This window comes from Ixodes scapularis, unplaced genomic scaffold (genome assembly GCF_016920785.2).
Source record: "Ixodes scapularis isolate PalLabHiFi unplaced genomic scaffold, ASM1692078v2 PGA_scaffold2__306_contigs__length_199485367, whole genome shotgun sequence".
Taxonomy (NCBI): Eukaryota; Metazoa; Arthropoda; class Arachnida; order Ixodida; family Ixodidae; genus Ixodes; species Ixodes scapularis.
The window spans coordinates 984,344-1,002,051 of NW_024609857.1; the positions used below are offsets into that span (position 1 = coordinate 984,344).

Sequence of the window (17,708 nt, forward strand, 5' to 3'; positions counted from 1 at the left end):
CTTGCGTTTTGACACGTTTATGAAGAGTCTTTGGTTCGCTTTCCAGAAAAAAATCGAAAACAAAAAATCTTTTGCCGCAGTCATTGCGCAGTGTTTATGTGCATACCACGCGCATATTGTCGGTCGTTAAGTGTCAACAAGCGGCCGCGTGATTGCCTTACACTGATCGTACAGTGTATTTGCAAAGGATGGAATCCACTGAGAGTTGTCCCCGATGTTAAAGACTCCGGGCAGGACTCGGGCCTGTGATAAATCACCGTACACACAAGCAGCACTTCCTTTCACGCGTGTGGCCAATGCTTTAGTCAGCCTTCATTCAGTTAAGCCCTTATATGAAGAGTTTTATTCTATCTAGGGGCGGATCAGACAACTCCCTGATGGTTGTGTGAAAGGTGTCAGATAACACCTGCCATTGCCGGTGTTACGTGTGCACCTGGGTGTAATAAATATTGCTAAACATCACCCGAGGCGAGTGATGCAAGATGAGTTCAGGGCCGCCTCATCGGGGTATTAAATGACCCCCTGAAAATGGGAAATACGTGAAATCTGCAATCTGAGCGAATTTTACTTCTTTCTCCCAGGGGTGTTACGTATGGGAAAGTAGTTTAGCTCTCTCAAAAAGAGTACCCGTGGGCATGTTTTTTGTTTAATCTCCACAACTTTCATGTATTCTCTCTTCCCTCTTTCTCTCTATTTTTGATACTGTATGGCCGGTTAAGCTCACTCAACTCCAGTTATAACCTTATTTTGCACATACGCGAACGTGATGTCTTTAAACATTGGCGTCACATGGGAAATATAGTGTTTGCCGTGGGCTCGACTGTGTTCCGCTCTGCACGACGTGTAGCAAGTAGGTAGTCTGCGCGTTAATCGGTCATCTTGCCGATTGCTACGAGAGTGCGGTGTTGGTGGACGCCCAGAGCGGGCTGCTTCCAGGTGCCCCCTCGAATCCAAGGCGCCGCGCCGCTAACGCATTCAGAGCGCGCCGGATCCATGCAGGCACCGCTTCACGCCGGAGCGAGCCGTGTTATGTTCCCGCCTTCTTTCAATATTCAAAGCCGTCTTGGCATTTCTCCTAAAGGAAGAAAAAGGGTAACACCGAAAATTGACGCTTTATTATACTTATTTCTACAATGGTCTTACTTCGCGTTGCTTCATTTTTACCGAGTTTCTAACATTATCCGCTCCGACATTGTGTCCGACACGATGTTTTCTAATATAGCTGTACGTAACACGCGCGCGCAAAAACACACGCAAAAAGAAAAAAAAAACGCGATTATAAGCCGCGATGAAGCGCGGGGATGCGTCTGAATATTTCAGCCGAATGTCAGGCAACATTAAGGCCGCGGGCAACGCCACTCCGTCATCTCCGTTTTATGTGATGTTCTGCGCCCGTTTCTGCGGCTCGGCTTTTTTGCATCCCTGTACAAACATACGTTTGGCGTCTGCTCTCGCGGCCTTCTCCGAGACCGCCTTCCCTTTTTTTTTTTATCGTGCTTCCGCTCTTGCTCTCTTTTCTCTCTCTCTGTTATACTCTGTTATCAACGTTATCTTTCTTGCCCTCCCAACAAAGGCTGGGTTCCGTAAAAAGAAGATAAAAATAGTCGAGAACGGGCCTAGAAGAAGAAAAAGAGCAAATGGACGAATCTGAACGCAGTAGAAAGAGAGAGAGAGAGAGGGAGAGAAACAACGGCCGAGCTCTGTGGCTCCGCGAAATGATAATGAAACTATAGAAGAGCAAAACAAAAATGTATTTGAGAGAGGAAGTGAAGATGCCGCCTCGCAAAAAAGAAACGCAACTCGATTCCCTTTTTTTTTTTTTCCCCGCTTATAGTTTAATAGCGAAAAAAAAAATATACTAGCGTTTCCTCGGTTTTGGTTCGAAGCAGTTCAGTGGCTGCCGCTAGCATCAGTGCGAGCGCACTTGGAAGAGAACGTCGGAGAAAGATAAACGAAAAAGGTAGGCAAAAAAAGGAGCGAGCAGATGGACGCAGAGATAAAAAAAAAAAGGCCCTGCCAACAACGCCTGGGCAGCAACATCGCGCGGAACAAACGATCGAAAGCCCGGGCAACCAAGGACGACGAGGAAGACGCGGGACGAAGGTATTTCGGGAATCAGGGCCGGATGCTCTCCCCGCGCTCCTCTTGCTCCACGGAGGGAAGGCATCGAAGTCCTCCGAGCTATCGCCGCAGCTTCGACTCGGCCGCCGAGAAAGCAGCATCGCCCAGCCGGCATTTATCTCGAGAGCGGAACAATTTTGGGCCCCAGGAAATGAAGGCAATGGGCGCAAAGGGCGCGCCCGGAGGCTCCCAGGGCGCCGGCGATGCTTCTGCCGCGCCGGCGATGCTCTCCGATGCCTCGCTCCGAAGACTCGGTCCGCGGTCGGAGAGCACCGGTCACTGGAGAGCATTCGAGGATCGTTCGGGTAGCTTCGATAACGATACGCGATAACTATCCGATGCAGGTGCAATGGCGTCGGCGGAGTATCAGGTAACGGGAGTCATTGGAGCGATCTATAAGTTCATAGCACTACTCAGGTATAAATGACGCCGCGCCGAGGCGATAACGCTGGCTGTAGAACGGGACATGCGGGGATGCTTCGCAGCTGGGAAAACGGGCATCTGCGCATGCGCCGTGCCCGCGGCTTCTGGGTGTGCTCAAAAGCGCTTGTTGACAAACAGTTGGCCCGCACGACTGCCGAAACTTGGGTTCGAACACGGGAGGAAAGCGGCCCGCAGACCATTCTAACGATCGCTTTTTCTGCATTGTCATCTTTGGGGCTCTGGAACGTGTTCTGGGCATAGGCAATATAGCAGAATATCCGACGCCGCGCATGCGCGCCGTGTCTCGGTGTTTTCGGCGCTAAACGCGCTCGAAATACCCTCCAAGTTTGGGCAATAAGTACCGGCGCATTATATCTCCAGTTGACCCGTTCGTTCAAACACTCGTTACTCATAAGTGCATTTAGCCTCGCTGGTTACCACGACCTCCGCCACTAGCTCTTGGTGGGAACACTGCTGCGGAATCCGGGCGAACGCTCGAAAGCTCTGTTTATGATCGAAATCACACTACTCAATGTTCATGCATAGTGCGTGAGACACGGTGTTTACTGCACACATGATGACCAAGTTATCTGCGAACACTTTTGAATCATGCATATGAATGTTCGAACGTACCTGAAGACAGTTTTTGTATGCCAATGTGACAGGACTCAAACGAGGAAGAAACCTTGCTTCAGACAATGTGTGCAGACGGTCTTTCATACGGGATACGGTCCATTCGTCACATGCACACTCGTCACAGGACGATTGGTCACAGGACGATTCGTCACACAGGAACATTCGTCATAGGATGACTCGTCACGCGGCCAACCGGTCCCACAATAGTTCGTCCCCCCAAAAATGTATTGTTCAATTTGGTTCGGGCGGACAAAGGCGAAGAATTTGTAATGAACGTTTTAGCTTCTGATTCGGTCCCAAACATTGAATGTTGGTTGGGCCTCAGAAAGTCGGTCACCTCTTATCTTAGCATCTCTTTCGCTTCTCGAGGTCAAAGAATTTGTAACAGACGTTCTAGCTATCTGGGTCCGTCCTGAACGGTGAATGCGGAGGCCATAGAAGAGCGACTATTTTTTAGCTACATTCAAAAGGATGGAGGTGATCGCAACAGAGAGAGCCATGATGCTGCACGAGGGGTACTCGTACACATTCGACAGATGGAATTCCGATACTTGCTGGTTTTGTCGAATAGGTGTATGCAAGGCAAAACTAAAAACTAACTTGGCTGCCAGTCGGATTATTGCTCGTTCAAGCCTGCAACTGAGATCAACCTGCTCAAGACCCGTAATATAATGAAAGGAAAAGCGGATGAGTATTGTAATATTAGTTTATATAACCATTGGTTTACGTGACAGTGGAAAATCGTGAAACTCCTCATCAGGGTATGCGGGCAGATGTTGAAATTTACAATTTACAATCGTCCCCTGCTCGATCAATGTGACCAGCTGCCCGCATGACGAGTCATCCTGTGACGAATGTTCCTATGTGACGAATCATCCTGTGACCAATCGTCCTGTGACGAATGCGCATGTGACGAATCGTCCTCATCCCCTTTCATACGATGCTCTAGCAGCGCGGGCGTGGCTTAAAGTTGCAACGAGTGCTCCCGATGCCGTAACCGTTCTACGAAAAGGCGATCTGCCAAAAACTCACACCCGGCACTCTCATGTGGTGCGTGCACTACGCAAAGAAGACGTCGTATTGATTCGGACGTCTCACATACAGCGTAGATGTGGAACTCGGCAGTCTTCATCCGTCGCCAACAGCCGAACGTCCGCGTACCTCGAGGGCGACGGCTCCGGGTTCCAGTGACCAGAGAAGAAACGCAGCGGCACAAACGGAGACGAACACCTGGGCGATCTGGCGACGGCAGTGCGGGGCGCCCACTCCGACCGTTAACGTCAATCGCAGGGCGCCGAGGATTGGCGGAAAGTCGTCCGGGTCTTTCGCGGGTTTCCCGGAATGAACGGGACGGAGCATATCAATCTCCGCTGCCGTTCACGCCTCGGCGCTCTTTCTGGAGCCGCGCTGAGAAAGGGTAGAATGCGCGTGCGTCGGGATGCATTGCCTCAGAAGGCCCCTATGTACCGGAACCTGGATTTCATAAAAATCCAATAGGTGCCGAGTCTGCGAAACCGTTCGGGGCCAAAGCGAGTTCACGATTCCGTCATATCAGGCGTGGGCCCTAACGTCGCGTTAAACTTTTTTTTTTTTTTTTTTTTTTTGTGCCGATTTTTTTTTTTTTTTTCTTTTCTTTTTTAGGGGGGGGGGGGGAATTGTTTGAGCATTTATTCTTAATGATTGTATTACGATGCTGCGGTGTACGCAGAGCACACCTGGTTTATTTTTATATATGTTTTTGTTGTTTATATTATTGTTATACGTTATTAAAAAAAAAAGATATTTTTTTTTAGATAAAGATATAAAGAAAGATTAAAAAGATAGAAAAAAGATATGTTTATGTAAAAGCCTATTCCGCAGCTCCCCTTTCCGCCCGTCAAACAGAATTTCGAGACACGTTTTCCGAACTGAGAGAAAGGAGCCGCTTTTATTCTCACTGCGAAGCTCCTTAATTGTGCCTGGATGAATGGTTCCAGACGTTCGTTTACGCAGAACGTTAAGCGCAACCGTGGACCCCAAGCCGAATAGAACCTCAAGCTGAAACGCGTTCAGCCAGGATGGATATGTTCCGGCGGAACCGGAGGAACAAGCCTAATTGAAACTTTGAGACGAATTGAAACTGGCTAAGACTAAAAAAACTCTCGGTCGAAATGAGATTTCCAGTCGCCGAACTAAGAATAAGATGCCACCGACCACAGTAGGATGTAAACTCGAGTGCAACGGTACTCCTCGCTCGAAACAGTTCAAGCAAAAAAAAAGAGTGGCCAAAAGGGAGAGGATGCAGACGAGGGACACCGGCGAACGAAAGCAAGAGAGGCAAGATGGACGCAGTCGTCGGCGCAAGCAGAAACCGGAATGGAGGCCCCGGCGTCTGAGCTGCATTGCGTGAGGTATGCCGGGCTTCGTTAGACTGCGTTTGCTGCGCCGCGTTTTTTGCTTTGCCTCGAATCGCTCCGTTGGTCAGTGAACCTGGCCGCCTTTGTGGGTCTGCGAAGAGCGTTGGCCGCCAGGCATAGGGCACGCGCTGCCTGCCGCCTCCGCTGCCCCTCCGACAATGGCATCTCTTCCCTCTCCGGGGGGCAGCACTCACGCCCGCCCGGAGCAGCAGAGGGCTCGCCTCGGGCACCAGCGAGTCTTGGGAGCATTTCTTCGTACGCGTGATCTTTACTTTGGAGCTCACTGTATGAAGCGGAGAAAAGGGAACGCTGCGGTTTCGCGCTCGCACGACACGGTGCACCAGTTCAGCCGTGGTTGGGAAATGGATAAAACGAAGCTCGTAACTCGAGCGCCACGACGTAGGAAGGTATGCTCTCTGCTTATAGATTTTTTTTTAATGCGTAAATTTAATGCTTATAAACAAACGCGCTCGGCCGCGGAAGTTGCGGGCACAGTTCGTGCACACGGGCCCAGGTTTCGAAGAGCCACCGATTCCTGCGCACTCTGAACGAAAACGCCCATCTACAATTTTTCGTATTCTTGTTCAACACCACGAATAATCCAAGCTCATGCTCATGCTCTTCCGCGACGACCATGTGTAAAAAGTAAACTGTCACCACATTAAGGGTTATGGCATCAAAACATTTCCGAATTGGCAACACTGAGCAGAAACAAAACACGTTGCCCCTCTGCGACGCCAGGGGGGTTAACGCCGGCCAGTTTGCGAGTCAGTACGCTAAAATCCATTGTGCGGACGGAATGAAAGGGATTCAAAGCTACGCCTCATTGTGTAAAGGCTACGTCCCCGAAACCAAACAGCGGACTTCACAGTAGAACTTAGATCGTCCCCGTGACCGGAGAAAGACCGCTAAATCGGAAGCACATTATTTTTTTTTTGAACAGCCTAAAGAAGGAGAACGTGCTTTGAACATGTCTGCAGACGGTTGTTTTTATGACGAATGTGGCCGTCATAAAAGGAAGTCCTCAGACAAAGACTTTTTTTTTTGCATGCTGTATTTGTAGCGTGACCGCGGCCTTAGGGCGTAAACATGCAGTTCCAGAGACGGTTACATTATCTTTGGAACTCCACTTTATTTCCAATCTATTACGATTACACCCTTTCAATACAGTCAGTATGGGTAATTTATACGCACTTTTTAATCATTAAATAGGGTGCTGTCGCATGGAGCGCCCTTCATCCTTGAAGGGTGTTCCAATGGGTGCTACGGTTCAATGAGGCGATCACTCTTTTGGATGGGTGGATGGGACATCACTGAATGGGACATTGAATCCCCCCCTTTTCCTCTCCCCCTCAAAAAAAAGAAAAACACTTTTTTTTTGTAAGGTGATTTAATATGGTGTCAGAAGACTGTCCAATTAATATTTTGCTACACCGTCACTTATATTTTTCCTCGACCCCCGCGATATGACGCCATGCTGAATGCACACAGTGCTTCCGGTGCTTCAAGTTCTCTGTGCAACTTCTTATTTCTTTAATCAACGTATTTGCAGCATTTTAGAAGCCACAAAAAAGGGGTATCGTATTTTTTTCTATTTGTAATATTAAGTGTGTGCCTTCGATAACCGACGACTTTGATTATCTTTGGTGGTTGTGTCTAAACCATAGAAAACGGCCCGTGACCACGGAGGAGAGAATGAGCGCGACTCAAACCGGCCAGTTCTCGATCGGCGGTTTTCTTGTGGAAAGAAAACAAATTTCGATCCTCAAACTGTGTTCTGGGTAGTTGGGCTCTCATATGTCATGTACAACTAAAAACCTCGGCGGGCATAAATACCCTGTCAGTGTCCCTTTAAAGGGGCACTCAAGTGGATTCTGAGATCGTCTATTTATTGTCATAACTCAATCTGCGGGCTCTAAGCATCCTAGAAATCCCAAAATTACATTCAAGGGCGGCCGATTTCCCTATTAAAAATCCAATCAAAGATCGCTGTTCTGCGCCTAGGCGCAGGCCGTCAGGGGCGCTGTCGGACGGGAAGGCAGCAGGGAAGGGCGTGCGCCATCCAATCACGAGTGACGGCTTCCCGGCGGATTGATCCTTCGAACCGGCGGAGTGATCTTCCGAATGTGCGCGTATTTGATGGATTCTCGTTGGGACTCATTTTGTTTACTTCGGGTCTTGCGTCGTGCGGAGATGGACCTGCCAAATCTAACACCGTTGGAGGTGGAAATTCTACGGCGGACGGCAGAAATCAGCTCAATCTCCTACGACGCCACTCCTACGCGCGACGCTGATGCCCCGAACGCGACGGACTCGGACGACAGTTCGCGATGCTCAATGTCGACACCGGAGGAAGACGACGAAACCGACGACGCAACCCAGCGGCTTGGGAACACCAACTGGTAGGTGATGAGCTGTTTATTATACCTCTCATATGTATAGCTGATGCTGGTTTTCTGTTTTAAGGTGCCAATGCAGTTGCTGCGTGCCGATGGAAACCGTCGCAGAGTGTGTCTGCTGCCGTGACTACCCGGCCGCCGTTCGCAAGCAGCAGGGCCGGCAGAGCTGCGTGACAAGCCACCCGGATTTCGAGGGGCTGTCCCTCGATCCGGGTGTGCTACAGCTGGCCTTGTTGAACATGCGCCACTATGGTGAAAGAAACATGGGGGCAACCTCGAACGAGTGAGTACAACTTCGTGTTACCGGTCGCGAAACTTGCTGTTCTGCCTCGGCCCCCGTTTTTCTTGCGTACGCATTGAAGCGGCGTGATAGCTTTGAATAGAAATCATCATTAGCGTTCAACTGCTTTTGAATGTTTTTCGCTTTGCGTGTCTGCTTTTTTCTTGTTTGCCGTGCGTTTTTGGTTCCATGCCCATGCCTCCCAAGCCGCGGGCCAAGGATAAGGACGGGTAGCTTTATGACAGCGTCTATTCTCCCGGCAGCTGGGAGAATAATTTTTCGAAATTCTACCGACGATCACCTCCCATTGGTTGTCTGAAATCATACAACTGCCGGTAGAATGCTGATTTTCTTGTTCTTCCAACATCTCATGGAAACACGTTTCATGGACAACTTTTCCTGGATACGTATTGTCGACGCTGACGTTTCATCGACACTCGTTACGCGAATTGCACGCTGTAGGGACACTTCATCGCGCGTGTATCCCTCGGGCCAGTGTTAAACCCCCCCCCCCCCCCCCCCCTTCGCCTCCGCTTTCCCTTGGCGACAGTCAATGGTCCAATGGGAGTCAACTGCCGGTTGAATTTCGGGGAAATTATTCTTCTGGCTGCCGGGAGAATAGATGTTACGTGGCTTTATAGACTGACATGGAGTCAGAGTTGGACTACTGTCTCTCGTCAGTTCTTGAGGCTGCTCAAGTAGTCAGGCATTGCAAGGAAAACGTAGTCAACTATTCAAACGCAAAACAATACAAGGGGAGTCACACAGACACCGGCAACATCGCATTTCAATGGTTTGTTTATGGGCAAAGGCGAGCTTCTTGCCCACACTCCATTGCGCATGCGCGGCGCCGGTGGCGTATGCTAGGGTCGCTCCAGTTTGTTTATAAACATGAGTTGGTGTATAGTTAGTTGTGCCGATCATTTGTTTGGTTGCAAATACATCACATGCACAGCGAAAGGAAACATAAAAGAGAACCATAATATATGATGGTTTTTTCGGGGAAACAATCACAAGAGAGGTGTAGATTTTAGAGTAGCGAATATTGCTTATTACATCCGATTAGTCTGGTCATTGCCTCAGGTGTATGGCTGGTGGGTGTTCCTTACATTCAATAAATGTGGACATTGTTTCAGGCGCTTCCGGTTCGCTGCCTATAGGCAGTGTGTGCTTTGGCTGTGGCGGAGACTTGGAGAGAAGAACAGGCGACCACTGCCCTCCTGCATGGTCAAGGCAATTAGAGGTCGCTTTCCCAGCGACACCTACTCCGGGTTTCGGTACCCCTCCCTTTAAAAAAATAAAAGCGCTAAACAATGCATTGCCCAGCAGTCGTTCTTCGCCCAAATGTAATGTTAGGCGTTAGAACCAGATGACAACTTATTTTTGTCCAGTTCAATGTCATTATCGATTTTCATGTTTCAGCGAGAACATTGGGAGTTTTCATTGGCTGCCATCTTCTTGGCGCCTTTGAGCACTTACTGCTATACTCCGTGTCACCTAACAACCGACTGCTGTGGATGCTACGAGCCATTGAGGCGAATCCAAGGCACTTTGAGAGTTTCCCATAACCTTTGAGAAAAAGCACGTCTTTACAAGATAATTTTTTTTACCGACTTGACGGATTTTGTGAATAACACATTATTTTTGGAACAACGCCACTAGATACAGTCAAAGGGAAAGACTGGAGAACACGAGCATGGACAGATTGTTTTCATGTAAAGCCTAGCCAAGTGCTGTGTTCTCGGAGCCAAATTGGCTAGGAAGACTCGAACACTAATTAGGAATTCTTGCTCTTATTCCTGCAATGCACATACAAGTTAGCCAGTAAAAAGGCATCTTTACTTGACATTCTTTTCAGCTAAAATTGGATCTTTTGCTAACACACAAAGGAGCCTCGGGAAGAAGATCCTCTTCCTTATCGTTCTCGCGGCGAGATAAGCTGCGAGCCACGCGCTTTCCACGACGGAGCCGCGTCGCCGCGTGGGCACATCACTCCCGCGTAACAAGGCGAGGAGAAAACGTAGTTCGCTCTTTTTCAAACAATAATAGCTGTATTACGTCACCTACAGCCAAAGATTTGACGTTGTTGTCAAAATACAATGTGCATGTGCCTAAAAAGAGCAATAATAATAACTTTAGCAATCTTTTCGCAGTTCGCTATTTCTATTGGTCGAATTCTATGGAGGTGGTGGAGACACGGGATGGACCCCGCAAGAGGATATAGTGCCTGTGTATTTCTATTTCTGTGAGTTTACTAGAGAGCCTTGCCATTTAGAACTGGTTATTTTTATTGACTGAAGCCCAACAAACAATATGCTTCCAAAAACAAGCTTCTCCAAAAAGCACTTGAGTGCCCCTTTAAGCGAGGCCCTTAAAAAACAGCTTTAGCCAGAGGTTGTTCTAACAAATATATAAAATAATTATTGCCTGCAGCAATGATTTTACTCAGAGGCACATTCCTTTAGCTTGAAGATGTTACGACTTTCGTGAAATATCGAATTTGTTCTACGCTCACCTCTTTAGCTATATCGGGCTACTATTCGTTAGTCGTATTGGCCCGGCGTGGAGCCGAAAATCTGATTTCATTTTCCGGAACCAAATTTTTCTCTACCAAAAAGCGGCTGTAGCAATGTATTTTCTTTTATTTAGGGTTTATTTTTGAGTTGTTGCCTCGTAATGACTGGTCTGCGCCGTTATGATTGTTATTCGTCACCGCAGAGGCGTCGAGACGCCTGTGCAGCGGAGTCACGATGCAGGCAGAATCGCCGATGCGTGCCCTTTTTCCGGCAGCAAATTTCCCTGCTCCGTGCGTATTCCTGACGCCTTCCGTCAGCCGAAGTTCACACTTTCCCAAGCCCGCGAACAGGGACGCCGTCGACGCGCCGCACGTATCTATTTTCCCACCATTTCGGAAGCGAGAGCGCCGCAGGGACGCGTGTAATCTCCGAGGCCTCCGACGCCAAACTCACAACTATAAAAACAAAATAAAAAAAAAATAATAAAAAGCGCACGTTGAGCAAGAAGCTTGGACGAAATACGTGCGGCGCTGCGAGGAATGTCACTCACGTCTTTCTCTCGTTGCTGCCGGTCGTTGCGGCTCGCGCAGATGTTCAGTGGTCACATTTCATTTGTTTCTCGGCTGCTTCTTTGCAGCTTTCTTTGTCTTCCGCTCGCGGGGTCTTCGTGTTTGCATGAAGGGTAAGAGACGACATACGGAACGGGGATCACGCTACTGACGGCGCGGTTCCTCGCCTCTCCCCGTTCAACGTGACGTCGCTTTAGTCGTCGCGTAATTTCACTCCCTTCTCTCGTCTTCCGGGTTCGTGCCGAGCGTTTTTTTTTTTGGCTCTCCAGATGCGCGTCCGTGTTGCCAGTCTCGATCAGAGCGAGAGTCCGCGCTTTGAACCTGCGGATTTGGAAAATTCCCACTTGCCTCGGCCCTCAGCCAGAAGACTCCAAAGCGGTTATGAGCTAGCTTTGCGGACACAGACAAATAAAAAAAAAAATCTGAATTTTTTTTTTTTTTTTTTTTTTTTTTACATTTTGAACGTTGTTTTTACATTTCACGTTCGCCCAGAGCGATAACCTAGTAAAATGTGGTCCTCGATAGCCCGTCTAAGCCAAGTGTGAAAACGGGGCCGTGTTTCTGCGGTGCATCGATACAGAGAACGTCGAAATGCGGTATTCCGTCCTATCTGAAGGCGATATTCCGGCGTCTCTTGAGCACGGCCACATTCGGCACGTCGCCGCTTCTGTTCAGGTGCACCCTGCTCGGTCCGCTTTTTCTTCTTGCAAGGCATTGGGAAGACTCCGCGGCGCATGCAGTGAGCGTCTCGTTCAGCGCGCATGCGCGTGGAATAGAGGGAACGACGGCACGGTACATTACTTCCCCGCGCATACATGCGTCTCGATGTGACGACCGGAATTTCACAGGGGAATGGGGTTGGGGGATTGACTTAAAGAAATTGAAAAATATCGTATTAGGGGGAAAATATGGCGGGGTTGAGTGTTTGTGCTGAAGGTGTCACTCATTTTGAGAATCGCCTTCACGTATAATGTACGCTTGGTCGGAGCACCAGTCGCTGATCTTTCTTTCAGCCGCTTCGCCAGCCGTGATGGAAATTCTGGCGGGAATCGCCGATGCAAAATGGGGGACGAAAGGACCTGCGTTTTTTCTGAGACACAGACTGTAGGACCCGTTCCGATATCGTTTATCCTCCTGACTAATTATGCTTCCTTTCAGCTGAAGTTCAGACGCAACCGAGGTAACGACATAAGGGCACCAATCTAGCAGCCTCAGGACCGCAAGTCACTGGTCCTTTTTTTTTTTTTTTTTTATTCGTAATGTTTTGATTGCTAATGCTTTCCCCACTCCGAGGGGAGTGGAAAAGCGTTCCGACAACCAGTTTTAACTTTTAAGCCCGGGACGTTTTCTTCTCGTTGGAACTGCAATTAGAGGAAGCGTGATGTTCTCACTTGTTTTTTTCTCGATTTGAGCTGCTTCTCGAGTTTCGATGGTGTAGGCGTGAAGGCGTGAACCAACATATCAATCAGTGTGGAATGTTTGTGAATAAAGCGCCACGCGTCATTTGCAACTCAAAACAAATTTATACATTAATCGAACCAAGAAAGAGAGACGCACACGCAAGGAAAACAGATCAAAGAAGCCATCGGAAGGGGAAAACAAACCGAGAGAATTCTGATGTGAAGAGAGCGAGACGCAGCTCCTTCGACAGTCTGATGAGCTTCGGACAGGCGCGCGAGGAACTCAATCGGGGCCCTCGCTGCGGCACCTCTTCCTCGGTCGGCGATCAAGCGGCTCCTCGACTTCCGCCGGAAGCCAGGCTGTTGTGCGCCCGCCGCGCGGCGGCTCGGCTTCGCACGCCGCGTTTCTCGGGAATCGACGACGACTGTCGATGGAATAATCTTGGGCAGCCTCGCTTCTTTCGCATGCATTCGCGTGGGGTGCATACATCTCGGGGCCGGCTCGCTCGCCTGCCTGCCGCGCTTTGTTTCCAGCGGAAGGGAGCCCCCCCGCCCGTATGCTAATGGCCACCGGCGATCGCATGCGGCGGCCCCAACGCCGAGGCGCGCCTGGCTCAGCGCCTTCTTTGAGGCCCGTGTTCATATTCGGGCGGCCGCTGCTTGGGCCGTGTTCTCGGTGTTACGACGAGGGCGGCATGCGTGGGCGAGCCGCTGATCTTCTCGGCAGCCGACGTGTGTTTCCAGAGGCGGATCGAAACTGGAGCGGGAATCAACTCATGAATCGCGTACCGGGCCGGCACGCGGTTCCAACGGGCACTGCTCACTGGGTCTCGTTCTCGTTGTCGGCGGACGCTCGATCGCTTAATTGTTCGTTATTCGTCCACATTTCGAGCGTTGTTCGCTGCGATTCCTCGGGTATTGTACATTGCGAACAACGTTATGGCCATTTGATGTTTTCGCCGTGAGTTCTCGTCGGAAGCGCTTCCAATGGCTAGTCCAGTGTGGGGCTTGTGTCATTTGTGTGACTGTTCTTTCTTTGTTTTCCTTCGGGCAGAGCCCGAAAGAAGGGCCAGTGCAAAAGGCTAAAAAAGCCTGACGTGGCACTGGTCCCTTACAGTCCACACATACAAAAATAACATGAAAATGCATTTCATCTAACAAAATAATACAGCGGGATAAAAAAAAACTTTTACAGAACTGAGGCACACATACATAACACAAATGCAACAATAAAAGCCACGTATATAAGGATAAAAATGCGTGCTGAATGCAGAAAACAAGAATACAGACTATCATCCACATGAAAGAAAAAACAAGTCATCTAAGGAACACACAAATAACAAACATCATTATCGCTCACTTTACAGAAACTGAACAGTGTACACCCAGCAAGGCGAGTCATGCACGTAAATTAAAGCGAGGATCAATTTTGAAGGTATAAACTATAATACAACACTTTATTGGGATTAGGAAGCTTAGATAAATTTTATAAATTTTATATAAATTTTATATCGCTGCCTACCAGCAGTGCTTTACATTCTTTTTTAAATAAAGGGAACGACATTGCATAGTTCATAGAGGGCATGTTATTTAATAGACTAATTGTTTGATAGTGTACACTCTGCCTTCCGTAATTTGTTCTTGTATAGGGTTCCCGCCTTTTAACATGACGGAACGGGTACAGTTCTTCTGTTGCAACTGGGGTGGCGTATAACCTTTTTAGATAAATTAATTGAAATAATTTGAAGTAATATACTTGAATTGCCTTTAAGATCTTGTATTTATTAAAAAGTGGTTCCGTTCGAAGTTCTCTTATTCTCCCCCCCTAGTTTTCGAATATACGTAGAACTTTTTTTTGTAGGATTAGTAATTTATAGTAATCAGATGCTGTAGTTGTGCCCCATATTTATTTATATTTTATAAATAAAATATAAATAAATATGGCCCCATATTTCTTTATATTTTTGGAAAAATATAAAGAGTAATACAATGTTTCCTCCTCCACCTCGGCACAAGGCTTACCACTCTATAAATACAGCCAAGGACTCGTGATAATTCTGACTTTAGTTTATTCACATGTGTATTCCATTTTAGCTCTTGGTTAAACCACACACCCAGAAATGTTTGCTCAGTTACTTGATCTATTAAATCACCTTCAAACGTAATCTTAATGGAGCTTGTAAGACGTTTTGCTGCTGGTTTAAAAATCACATATTTTGTTTTGCTTGTGTTTAATTGTAGCCCATTGGAACTCAGCCATTTTGAAAGCTTTACAAGATAGGCGTTTGCCCTCTCCTCCAAGCATTCTGGAGTTGCTTCACTAAAAAAAAAATATTAGCGTCGTCTGCATACATTAACTCCGGGGAACCAGAAATGCTTACGATATCGTTTATATAGACTAGGAAAAGTAAAGGGCCTAATATAAAACACTGTGGGACACCATGACGCGTTTTTTCCTTATTTGATTCTAGATTGCCAATTTTTACGTATTGTTGCCGATTTGTTAAATAGCTTTTTAGTAATGCGAGCGCGACCCCGCGGATGCCGTAATATTCTAGTTTGTTGAGTAAAATAGGATGCTGAATGGTGTCTAACGCTTTCCTCAAATCTAAAAACAGTCCGAGTGTAAGTAACTTGTCTTCAATATTTACAACCAATCTCTCTTTAATGTCGAGAAGAGCTTGCTCTGTAGATTTTTCCTTTTGGAACCCGTATTGGGCGGTGGAGATTACACTATGCTTTGTGAAAAAAAACTTTCTAGGCCGTTTTTTATTACGCCTTCAAATATTTTAGAGATACTGTTAGTACAGAAATGGGCCTGTAATTTTCGATACTTTTTTTCTACCGCCCTTGTAGATAGGAGTAACTTTAGCCAGCTTCCAATCAGTCGAGAAAATACCACTTTCTAACATGCTATTCGCGAGGTATGATAGTATAGGGCTAATAATTCTAGCTACATACTTGAGTGGTTGAGCCTTCAACCCGTCGTCACTCGCTGCTACGTCTTTCTTTATTTTATCAATGAGCGTTTATATTTCATACATTGTTGTCGGGAAGAACATTATTGAATTTGTTATTTTCGTCATGTGCAGCAAAGCTGCGCTAGGGTGCTTCCCATGGTGTGAGGCTTGTGCCATCTGTGTGGCAGTTCGTATTTTCGAGCAAAGCTTCACAAGGGTGCGACAGTTGTGCCGATAAAGGATAAGTGTCTTTCTCAAATAAAAGGGAGTAAAGCCAGCGAGCGCACGGGTGCAATGTTCAAAACTGGGTCCGAACCCCAGTAAAATTCCTTTTAAGCGTTCTCGGCGATGTTTTCAGCCTCTTTTTCCCGTGACGGATCTGTCGCGCTGCTCTGCCAAGGCTCGACACGCGGTGTCAAATTCTCTGGCGAAAAAGACTCGCTGGAGAATCTTCGCACTTACCAAGAGGCGTCTCGAGAGATCCGGTGGCAGTTTTGCACACGTCTCCCTGACGGCTCTTCCTGCAAGAAGCATTCAAAGAGGTGTCCTTGGTTTTTTTGTTTTTTACCCCCTTAACTGCCATCCTTTCAAGACGCTGTGGAAAACAAAGACAGCGTTGCTTCAGGTGGCTGTTTACGCTGCCAGTCTTCGAGACAGGGCCGGGTTTGACGACGACGTTATTATTATTATTGTTTTCTAGACAACTGCATTCCTGACCCTTCCGTCCTGATTCTTAAAATATTTTCGTTTTCTTTGCAGGCCGATTTAGAAGCTCCAGTCGACGAAGAAGTCGCCATGCCCAAGTTAAAGTCGAAAGTTTTCTGTGAGTTTTCAAATTTCGCACGACACGTTTCTGACAGGCTCTGGAATCACGCGAACAGTGAATTCTTTCTTTGGCTTTTGGGCCGGCTTGTTTGTTGATAGGCCTAATGTGTGTGTGATTAGAAGTTTTTTGTTTTTCTTAACGCACACAAACATTCGGTTGAAAAGGTACTACGATTCAAGCAGCTTCACTTGAATAATAATAATAATAATAAAAATAATAATAATAACTACAATAATAATAAATATTATTGCAGTCTCTTTTTTATATCATATAGTGCATTTTGTCTCACAAAAACATTTTCGTGCTTGAGATCGTGTTTGCTTGACCTTGTATGAAAAGCGGTCTTGGTGATAGCTAAGTTCGTCTACGATTAGGATTCTCTAAGTCAATATTTTCTAGGCCGCTCTGTCCTTAACTTACCATCTATATTTATGGTACTTGGCCTTAAATTATTTTCGATCTCGGCATTATCTCACAAAACAACAAGCAGATGAAATTTGTGTTTTACTTTGCATGTGTGCGAGTTCACCACGTAACAGTGGAGAAATGAAAAAAATTTTTTTTATCAAAAGCCAAACCTGGATTTATTACACAAGCACGCGTATATTGCAACATAAAAAGAAAACTCTACTCTATTTTTGTTTACTTGCCAGAGCCTTTTGAATTTTAGAACACGCGAAGGTTAACATTCCCACAATCTGCGCTGACATTCGTAGCAGCTTTGTATGTAGTATAATACAAGATACCACGAATAAAAGTAGCGCCGAGCAGTCGTTTGCTCTTTTGTCACGATGCATCCAAGTAATATTCCGCGTTCCCTTATCGCTGCTCTTTGAACAAATACCACCGAGCGAGCAATAATGACCCGAAATGGTCCCGCGTAGGCTGCACGCGAGGGCTTCGCCCCACTAGGGCTACAGACAGCAGCTAGCACCGAGTCGCAGAGCCATCAACTCTACATCAGCAACATTCATCCGCGCTCGAGCGTCACCCGCTGAATCCCTAAGGTCGGAGGTTTTTGGCCAAAAGCACGCATCCGCAAGTGCGGAAGCTCCATCGGGTCGTCAGCCAACCGGTTTTGTTTTGTGCGATGTGGCAAAGACATGCTTCCATTTTAAAATTATTAATAACCACGTGCCGAAGGAACTTGGCGCGTACGTCTGAACGGAGCCATGCATGCAC

The 17,708-nt window shown here is 47.3% G+C and overlaps 1 protein-coding gene across 2 annotated transcripts in view; it reads left to right on the top strand.

Annotated features, from left to right (window-relative positions):
- LOC8036317 (toll-like receptor Tollo) overlaps positions 1–17,708 on the top strand; it is a 229,181-nt gene that overhangs the window by 91,816 nt on the left and 119,657 nt on the right. For both annotated transcript variants that reach the window (XM_040221679.3, XM_040505012.2), the window contains exon 3: positions 16,460–16,523. The gene's annotated coding sequence lies outside the window, so the exon portion shown is untranslated. The remainder of the gene's footprint in view (positions 1–16,459; positions 16,524–17,708) is intronic.